Source organism: Heliangelus exortis, chromosome 15 (assembly GCF_036169615.1).
Source record: "Heliangelus exortis chromosome 15, bHelExo1.hap1, whole genome shotgun sequence".
NCBI classification, from domain to species: domain Eukaryota; kingdom Metazoa; phylum Chordata; class Aves; order Apodiformes; family Trochilidae; genus Heliangelus; species Heliangelus exortis.
Window position 1 is genome coordinate 8603716 of NC_092436.1, and position 9846 is coordinate 8613561.

At 39.2% G+C, this 9846-nt stretch overlaps 1 long non-coding RNA gene across 1 annotated transcript; it reads right to left on the reverse strand.

The window, feature by feature from the left end:
• Nucleotides 1–224: 224 nt before the first annotated feature.
• Nucleotides 225–9233, reverse strand: LOC139803131 (uncharacterized). The gene is made up of 3 exons (XR_011728893.1): nt 8993–9233; nt 4238–4325; nt 225–1202 (listed from the first exon to the last, which is right to left on the reverse strand). It is a non-coding gene; the product is annotated as an uncharacterized lncRNA (long non-coding RNA).
• Between the last annotated feature and the right edge of the window lie 613 nt (nt 9234–9846).

Consider the following 9846-nt stretch of genomic DNA (forward strand, 5'->3'; position numbering starts at 1 on the left):
TGCTGCTCAGTAAAAAGCAGAGCAGTTACTCATGTGGAAATCCAGACAAGGCACAGCAGTACAGCTGAACAGCCTTTAATGGGGAAAACACTAGACTTGAAGAAGACACTTCAGCAAGAGATTTGGAGAGATTTCTAAATCTTTGCCTTCCACAGGTACTGGCATCACTGCCAAAGAAAAATCTCAGCTTGCTGGGGCCAGCATCAGAGACTAGATTAAAAAAAGAACCCAACTATTTTGCACTGCGCCTGCATCTTTCTCCCCAAGTTTCCTCAGTGCTCTCTGTACACATCTGGAGCCAGACAAAGCATTGTTTAAGGTGTAATTAATAGCACTTTGTGCAACCTTCCTTAAATCATGCCAGACAGATAACACCGCAGACTCTCAGAGATAACTGGAGCAACAACAACATAATTGCCAGTACAGATACCAGCAAAGCCAGGCAAGGATCCAGCCTCTGAACCAGATGATGCTCTGTCAGGAAAAAAAACCTTAGGAAACAGCAGAGTTCAGATGGCTCCAGCTGCTTATGAACCTACTCCTATGGTGCTGGATGAGAGGCCAACCGGGAAGTTAGGCAGGAGCAAACACACTAATGAGAAGTTGGCTTGCTTATGAGAAATAGGCAGCAAGAGACTGAGGATTTTAATATTCAGTAACAGGTAAACATTATTGTTGGTAAGTAGGATTTATGGACTAGATAGATCTACTGATGGTTTCCTTTCCGTTCTATAAATCCCAGCAAACACATCTCACCCACTATTCCTGCTGTCAAGGGCAAACACTAAGTTAATAAACAGCATATAGAATACATTTCCAGGTAACTTCTGATGAATACAAATACACTGCATTACCTCTATGATGTTTAATAAGCACTTACTGCTGCCTGTTTCTTTCACTCCTCTAAGATGGATTAGTTGAGTTTTCTTCTAAAATGCTGAAGCTGTTTGAGTAGATTCTGTGGATAATACACAAGGCACAACAGATAGAATAAACCTCTTACTCTTAATTTCTATTAATTTCTAGACAACAGAAAGCAACAATAAAAAAAGATATAAAGAACCAGAAAGGGTCAACCCATCTTGTATGTCAGCCAGCAGAGGCAGCAAACTCTCAAAAGATAAATAAAGTGTCATTGCATTCACAAGTGTGTAGGAATTTGCCTACTCCTTTTGTCCTCTTCTCCCAGGCACTGCTTGGCTCTGAAATGCACAATAATATTAATGTTAAAAAGTATATATGTTCTATGTATTGGCACAATGCTTAGTTTAAACCATATAGGACTGCAGAATTGTAGACCATATCCTAATTCTTTTCTATCTTCATGCATCTACATCCACAAACCACATACAACTTCCAGTCTTCTGAGAAAAAAACTTTTCATTCAGAAGTCTCAGAGCTTCAAAATCCACAATTAGCTCTGCATATTTCTGCGTAGAGGCCTAATTTCATTGGAATGAATGCTAAAATATATGCCAAAGTGTATTTTTTTATCCCCACTTTCATAGAATGGCTAGGGTTGGAAGGGAACCTAAAGATTATTTAGTTCCACCCCCCTGCATGGGCAAGGACACCTCCCACAAGACCAGGTTACTCAAAGGCCCATCTGTCCTGGCACTGAACACTTCCAGGGATGGGGCATCCCCAGCTTCCCTGGGAAACCTGTGCCAGTGTCTCAACACCCTCATAATGAAGAAAGTCTTCCTAACGTCCAACAGAAATCTGCCCTCTTCCAGTTTAAAGCTACTACCCCTCGTCCTGTCATTATATGTAAAAAGTCTCTGATGTTTTCTTTACTACTGTCACCTCTTAGTTGATGATACTATAAAAGCATATTCATTAGAGTTGGTGTCTGGCTATGCAACAGGCAACAACAGTATCTAGCCTCTTGAGAGGTTTAACACAGCAGAAACTGAAGAGATTTATGTGGACAAGCTTGACAAAAATGCTGTTTTCTACCTGAATTACCTGCCTCTCAGTGAGTATCCGTTGTGTCCTGTCAGTGTGCTACTGCTATGCCATGCAGATGGATGCTCTGAACAAAGGTGGATGTGCTGGGACCTTAGAACAAAGCTGGAAAGTGGGGTACAGTAGATATTTCTCTCACACTTCACTGCCACCCATAAGGGAAGAGGACATTGAGGCCCAGTACACTTGTAGCAAAGGGATCTTAAAATAAGATTTGGTGACTACAAAACTATAGCCTTTTGCTTTAGGAAATAGCTGCATAAGCATCTCAATAAAAAACTAAGCTGGAAGATCATTGGTATGTTTAAGGTACATAAAACACTGCAAGTGGAAAAAACATGAAACTGTGTTTAAACTGGAAAGTAAGAATAATCTTTACAGTAGAACCTTAAATTATCTTAACTGCATAACATCTCAGTGGAAAATCAAGAGACAAAGAAAAATCTTTCAGCCATTTACAAAGTATAATTACAATCAAGTCTTTAGTTAACAAAGTCTGTATCAACACACTGAATACCACATGAAGCCCATGCAGAATTTCATGTCCATCAAATCCCACCACAAATACATGAACTTGGCAACCACTGAGAGAATGAATAGGAGGGAAACTTAACATCAGTAGTGGCAGAGACAGTTTGATGAAACAGTAGACTCAGTATCAGTGCACTCACCAGATAAAGTCTCCTCTAGAACTAGCCAAAGGCTTCAAACAACCCTTCTTGCTCTACTTCACTTTATTTAACAAGAATTGCTTAGAATTTGTTAGTGTTGACCTTGAGAACTTTTAGCTTCTTTGAGCTGCTCCTGGTAGCAGTTTAAATCTCATGTGCTGTCAAACCTCTTTGGCCTTGAGTCAATTTGTGTCAAAATGTTAATAAACAAACACATTTAATCTAAATGTGTATCTGACATGAAAAAAAAAAAAAAGGTACATTGTTATAGGCACGACACGACTGATGTTTTATGGAACTCTATATTTTTTTGTAATTATCTTAGATGATCATGTCTGGAAGATGAGCTAGATTTATATTTTTGAAATTCTCACAGTGTCAGTATTATAAACTGTCATGTCCATGCTCCCTATGGAAACCCAATCTCCAGGGAACAAAGGTTTTACTTCCATACAGATCTCAATGTTTGGCTATGATTCTGTGATTCTACCAGCCCAGTTGCTTGTACGAAGAACAACCAAAGGCATTGTTGACATTTTTTAATCTTTAACAAGAGATGACCAAATTCCCTAGTTCAAACACTTCATATTCTTAGATTTGTTAGAAATTTGAGCGTTCTGGGCACAGGCAATGTACAGAAGAATATTCTGCAAATATTGAACATAAATCCTGAACAAAAACAAAAACCTTGAACTTCCCCTGACTCCTGCAATGTGATTCGCTCTTGCCATTAATATCTTGTCACTATCATTAATTCTACACACTTCTGATGTCTGTATAAACAAGATTTTAGCCTTAGTAATAGCAGAATTAAAACACATTACTGCTATTAAAACTTGTAACACTAATATTACTTCAGAAGCTTGGGAAAAAAAAAAAACGTTCTCAAAATGTACATATGAAATAACCAAAAAACCCCCTTTCTTCATAGATTCTTTTTTTTTTTTGTTTAAATCATAGGTTTTAACAGCAACTCACAAAAGAAAGTAGATGTTGAAATGTCATTTTGATATCTCATGTCAGAAAATTTGGAAAACTGATATTATACCTTCACATTTTCTTTATAAGTTTATTTAACAGGGTTTTAATTTTTAAAACTGTGCTAAATTTGAAATTGCTACATGTCATACCAATAGCACACAAAGAACTGTGAAGTGTAGTGCCAAGTTAGGTATTTACATACATATATATTTCTATCACCACATAGGATATGAGACCTACCAAAATATTCATAGCCACATATGGAGAGAGACAGAGAGAATGTCTGCTTCCTCAAGATTCAGAAGTGAATTTTGTCTCTTTGAGATACCAAGAAAAATTACTTTCTGTGACATTAGTTATGGCCATTGAAAGACAAGAAAAATAAAAAAGGGAAATGTATACTTATTGCCACTTATTTCTATGATGTTCCCCTAATATCCCATGACTAAAGACAACCTACAATGTTGGCAGCAGCACTATGAAGTTTCACCTTTCAAGATGGTTGTGGCTGGAAAAAAAGAGCTGGAAAACAGTTTAAGAGCTGCCCCCTATTTTGTTGTAATAACTGATGTCTTCTTAGGAGAATGGTTATGTAAAAAATAAATGTTTTGACTTACCTAGAAAGCTATCCTCAAGGCCATATATGCAAAAGATGCACACTTGAATTATTCTCTCTCACAGGAAAGGACTTCTCCAGTTCTAAAACTATTGACAAAATATTCAGTCTGGCCATTTAGATGAAATATGACTTTCACAACTGTGTAGCACAGTCAGGTGTCTCAAGCAGTCTGGGGTCCTCCTCACCCAAATAGTAGTTAGTGTGTAAACCCAGGACACATCTACAAAGCTTTTATGTGTGAAATATGAGAAGTCTGTAATGGGTGGCATTATGTACATGATATCCTTGTGATATGTTGTATGTTCTTTCTGTTTCACCATATTGCACCCTCCTATCCTCCCTCCTGCACTGCAAATTGGGTGCTGGATGTTTAAGTAACATTATAAATTTTTCTGACTCTTCAACTTATTTTTTTAAAGTTTTTCTTCAGCAGGTTGGTTTTATAAAGCTATGGGCGAAGAAGAAAAATCAATAAATGATAAAATTTTCTGCCTTTTGACACTTCTAAGTACTCATTTTTTTCAATTTAAGGTAGCTGAAGGTAGAAACAATGTATGAGTAAATGCTTATCCTGTTAGAAGGAGTGATTATCATTACCTTCAGCAGCAGACACCTGCACAACTATTCCCTCTTAAAAGGAAGGATCAAAGGTTTTGTCAGCAAGTGAAGCAGGCTTTTATTGCAATTGATGAAAATGTAAATGAATTATTTTGCAAATTTCTAATTACCAAAATAATTTTGCATCAGGCAGGTAATGTACCTGTGACAATTATTTTAGATGTTTGGGGTACAAGATGGTAAGATTTGTAATATCTATACAGGGGAAAAAAAAGGGCATTTCCAGTTTGCTCTGCCCCAAGCTGCTACAGGAGAGCAGCTTAAGCCACAAAATACTTGGCCCTCTAAATGCCTGAGGTACAAGTTTTGTGTTCAGGGACACTGAAATAAGATTCCAGTGGAAATTAAACTGGTTGTGCATCACTTGATTGCTCACCACGACATGGCTGCTTTTTATTTTTTAGTGCAAAGAACTACAAAGTCAGATAGATGGGGCATCCTGGAGACCCCTGAAGTGCAGTGATTTATTCTCTTCCCCTACTTTTCCTGTATCCAAAAGCATTTTTCCAGAACAGCTGTGATGTCATCGTGTTTGTTACTGCAGCCATGTCCTGATGTAGGTATCACCATGAGATGATATTATGTAAAATAGCCAGAGATGTACCTAAGCCCTTCAGAGACGATGCCAGGAACCAATCTGTCCCTTGCAGTGTCCCATGTTTCAGGCAACTCAAAGGTGATTTAAAGTCATGTCTGTTTGCATTTGATCCCAGTGCAAAGTAAAGCACTGATCTACACTGACAATCCCCCACTCACTGGAGGAGATTTATGGCAGAAGAGGAAGATCATTTCCCAGACATGTAGCTCCCTGACATTTTGAACCCATTTTCCTCTTCCTTTGCTATCAGCTTTGTCACAGCCATAAGAATTTAATTTCAGAGGAGGTAGCCAACATCCAAAAGTGGGTAGCAAAACTGGCATGTAAATATGCAGGGCAGAATTAACTTATCTCAAAAAAGACAACTATGCCATTGCTATACCTTCTAAATATCACCTATATTTATATTCTTGTAATATGCACAGGAAGACAGAATTGGTTATTGGATATGAAAAGAAGCATTTCAAGCTGCAACCTCAAGTCAGACTAAGGAAGCACAAGTTTTTTCAGTTCATCACTGGCTTCTGTTTGGGAAATGGGCCTCATGCTCTCTAATAAGTTCTCAGGAAAGCAAAACCAGCTGCTGTTCAACAACCAGTGCTTCCAGGAGGTAAATGTGGTGCCACTGTATCCCGAACAGAAAGCTCTCGCTGAAATTAGTGAGAACTTGCTATGAACAGCACTAGCTAACAAGAAACACAAAAAAATCTAAAATATAACTAAATCTAAATCTAAAATATATTTTAAAGGTCAGCAAAAATCTCCATGATTCACAGTTCTCCATGGGAGGCTGGGTGTGCATGATCTGCAGTTGTCCAAAAGACTGAGATCTAAAGCAAAGAAAGGATGAAAAACTGAAAGCTGAAAGCCTAAATACAGAAAGAAATAATAAGCTGGATGGGCTGTTGTGGGCAGTCACCAGTTTGCCCAAATCTAGCTAGCTTTAAGCCTCTCACCCACAACATGAGGTTTAGAAGCAGCTTGATGTCTTTTTTGAGAAAAAAACCCAAAACACAGATTTTAAACCAGGACAGGGAAAGGCAGCACCAGAAAAACCTTTTCCTATTAGCCCTGTGGGAAAGGGATCCTACAGCTGACCTACATTTGCTCAGAAATCACTGCGAGGAAAAGCTTTTAAAAATGCAAATATTTTTTTCTGCTTCTTCCTCCTTCACTTGCCCCCTCCCTGCTCCTAAAGCTGACGGTGTGGTATCTTAATAAAGAAAATCCTGCAACAGCCATCTCAGCCTGCCCTAACAGACTGTGAAAGATTTAGTCCAAACTTCTGTTCTGATCATGTCATGTCAGTTCTCTCCTGGCACAAGGGGGCACAGACCAAGGAAGACAGATGCTTCAATCTTCCTAATAGTTGTCACTTCCCATGACTGTCACTTCACAGAATTGTGACTTTCTAATACAGCAAACCCTGTAGGGAGGGAAAAAAATAACTCACTCATCTCACTCCTGACCAGTTTATGGGTTTTTTACTCTCTCCCCTCGAATAAGCCTATCAAGGAAATGATAACAGAACGAGGGGCACTTAACTGTGCTTCCACAGGACTGTGAGCACAATAGATTTAAAGCTCCTGCTCAGCTGATCTCTGCTCTGGATGCTGTCCCATTTCTGCCAGCAAGATGCTCACTCAATCCCAAGCACCTGCAGGAGGAGGGGGTAAGTCTGGAGGGGCAGGTGTGGGTCACAGAGATGCTGCAAGCCCAGTCCTTCTCTTTGTGTGTGTCTGCATACCTGGCAGGACATTTCTTTGTTGTGCCTTTGCCTGGCTTAGCACGACCCAGATTCCTACATCTGCAAGCAGAGAGGGATGATGTGCAGGCTCTCAGTACACGCTCACACACACGTGACCAGGCATTTCCTTGGCAACCAAAATGCCATAAAAGCTATCTGAAGAATTCCTTAGGGCTGTGCAACAAATAGAAACATTAACATGCTGAGACCTAAATATAGCTGTGCTTTTGTACTGTTCATCCAAGGCTCTACTTAGCTTCAGCTTGTATCTGAAACAAATGCAGTCAACAAGACATACAAGGATGTTTTCAATATTTTACAGTGTTTTGCTTTTAAAAAGTGCAAGAACAGAAATGGGAATGGGGTGGGGGTTACAGATGGTGCCAGCCTGCACTTTATTGCAGAATTACAGCCTTGTCTGACTTAGCTTTGAAGGTGCCCTTGGTCACCCACTGGAGGTTCCTCAGTTCTTTGAGGAGCACAGGTTGAGCTGATGTCGGGAGGGGATGAATTTTGGTCATTGCTCTCCAGAGCAGTGAGAAACCAGCTCTGACAGTGCTAAGGCTGAGAATATACACAAAGTGTTTGCAAAGAGGCTTTGGCTGAGAGTAGTTCATGATTTTTTACTTCTGGAGTGTAGGATTAGAGCTGAGAATTCTTACATTTAACTTTGGAATCCAAGTACTTATTTAGCCATTTTTGTCTGGGAATTCTGCAAATATGTCATCTGGACTACAGAATAAATAAGCAAAAAACCCCCCAAAAGCTCCTACAAAACAGAAAGGCAGACAAACAACATTAAATGACTCAAAAAAATGGCCAAAAGATTAATATAGGTTCCCTTAAAAGGAGACATTTGGATATCTAAAATTGGATCCAGCCTCACTCAAAAGTTTCTTGAACTAAAGCAAAAAAGGGACAGAGACTGGTTCAGACTTCTGATAAATCAAAATGTTACTGCTAACCCCCATGAACTTTCCAGGGTCTGTTTCATATGCTCTTCGTGGCAGGTAGGATACCCCACTTTTATAGCAGATGGTCCTTTCCAGGCTGAGCCACAGGCTGGAAAAGCCAACGCTGAATCTGTGTCTGGGGCTGTTCCCTGGCTCATCTGTGACTCTTCCCTCCACAAGTTACCCTTCCAGCCCATGAAACTGTAGCACGAAACATATCTTGCAGATATACACAAAATGTTGCAGATCAGAAATATTTTATGTGAGCAAAATGTTATTTTAAAATGCTGAATCTGATGCTGGATGACCAGTGTGCAGTTCTTCATGCAAGCTCTGTCACATATTCATTGATTTCACTGTGTGATTCAAGTGGGGGAGGATGAAGGGAGTCAAATTAGCAGGAAGATTTATTTAGTAAAATATTCCCATGACTATCCTGTGTAACAACTCGTGCACTATATTCAGCAGGGAGGTGAAGAAGGAAGTGATCTGATGGTAAATTTATAATGAAAAGTTTGGATGGATAAATATCTCATAACAGAGGTGCAGTGTCTGGACATGGTAATTTTATAGAACACTCAGAGAAAATGAAAGAGACTTTGCACCTTTATCATAACAAAAATATGACAGCTTTCCTCCACAGCAAAACCATTCCACATTTCTTGCAGGGAAGAAGCTGATAAATTTTACAGGTGATATAAAACTCAGAAACCTGAGCTAATGGCACTTCTGAAAGCAGCTCTTCAGACAAACACAGCAGAAGTAGCTTTCACTGAAAATAAATATAGACAGAATTTTGGAGTCATGGAAAGGCTAGGCTGGAAAAGATCATATAACCTTGGTGGTTTTCAGCCAGCTTGCAGTCTTAAAATTCAGACACTTTGCCCTGGAGACCTGGTTCTCTCCATAAATGTCTCTGTTCTAGTGTGCTATATAGAATCCATGTGTGCTCTTCTTCACCATCTTTTGTGAAATCTTTGACAACATCCAAAACCTTCCCAAATCTCCAGAACAGAGCATGAGTTCCACAAAGCAGCTTAAAACGCTCTCCCTCTGAAGCAAGATCTCAAGCCTATTTTCTGCATCTCCAACAGAAGTTTTTCTCAGCTATTCTTAAAAGGAGACAGGGATTAATGTTCCTTCAGTGATTTATGTTAAAAAATGTTGAAAATAAAAGATAGCTAAACTGACTCAAAATTTCAGCAGGAACTTGAACCTTTTATAATAGAGATAATTCCTTTAATTGTGTTTGCCTGAAGCTTCACATGTGTTAGAAGTCCTGTAAGAATCACTGAGTAACAAAAGAATTTCACAGAGTGCAATGAAAAAGGTCTATTATCAACCAGCTCTCTTTTATCTGTTTAATATTAAGGGTAGCAAAGGGGTAAAGACCAAAGATTCCTAAAGGACCCTCCTAAAGAAAACCTCTTTATCTAGAAAATACTTAGGCAACTGCTCAGCTGCCCTGACTGCAAATGGGGTAAGGACACATAAAAGTTATCCTGAACTGAAGCCAGGAGCTGACCACCACACTGCTCTCAGCACACACATTTAGGTGATGTGGAAACCAGGACTCAAAGTCTGAGCAAACATCAAAGCCTGAGAAAGAAAGAGTAACAGTACAGACAGAAAAAGCAGTAAAAATACAAGTAATAATAAAAGCAAAGAGCTTACTGGTGGGGTAAACAAAG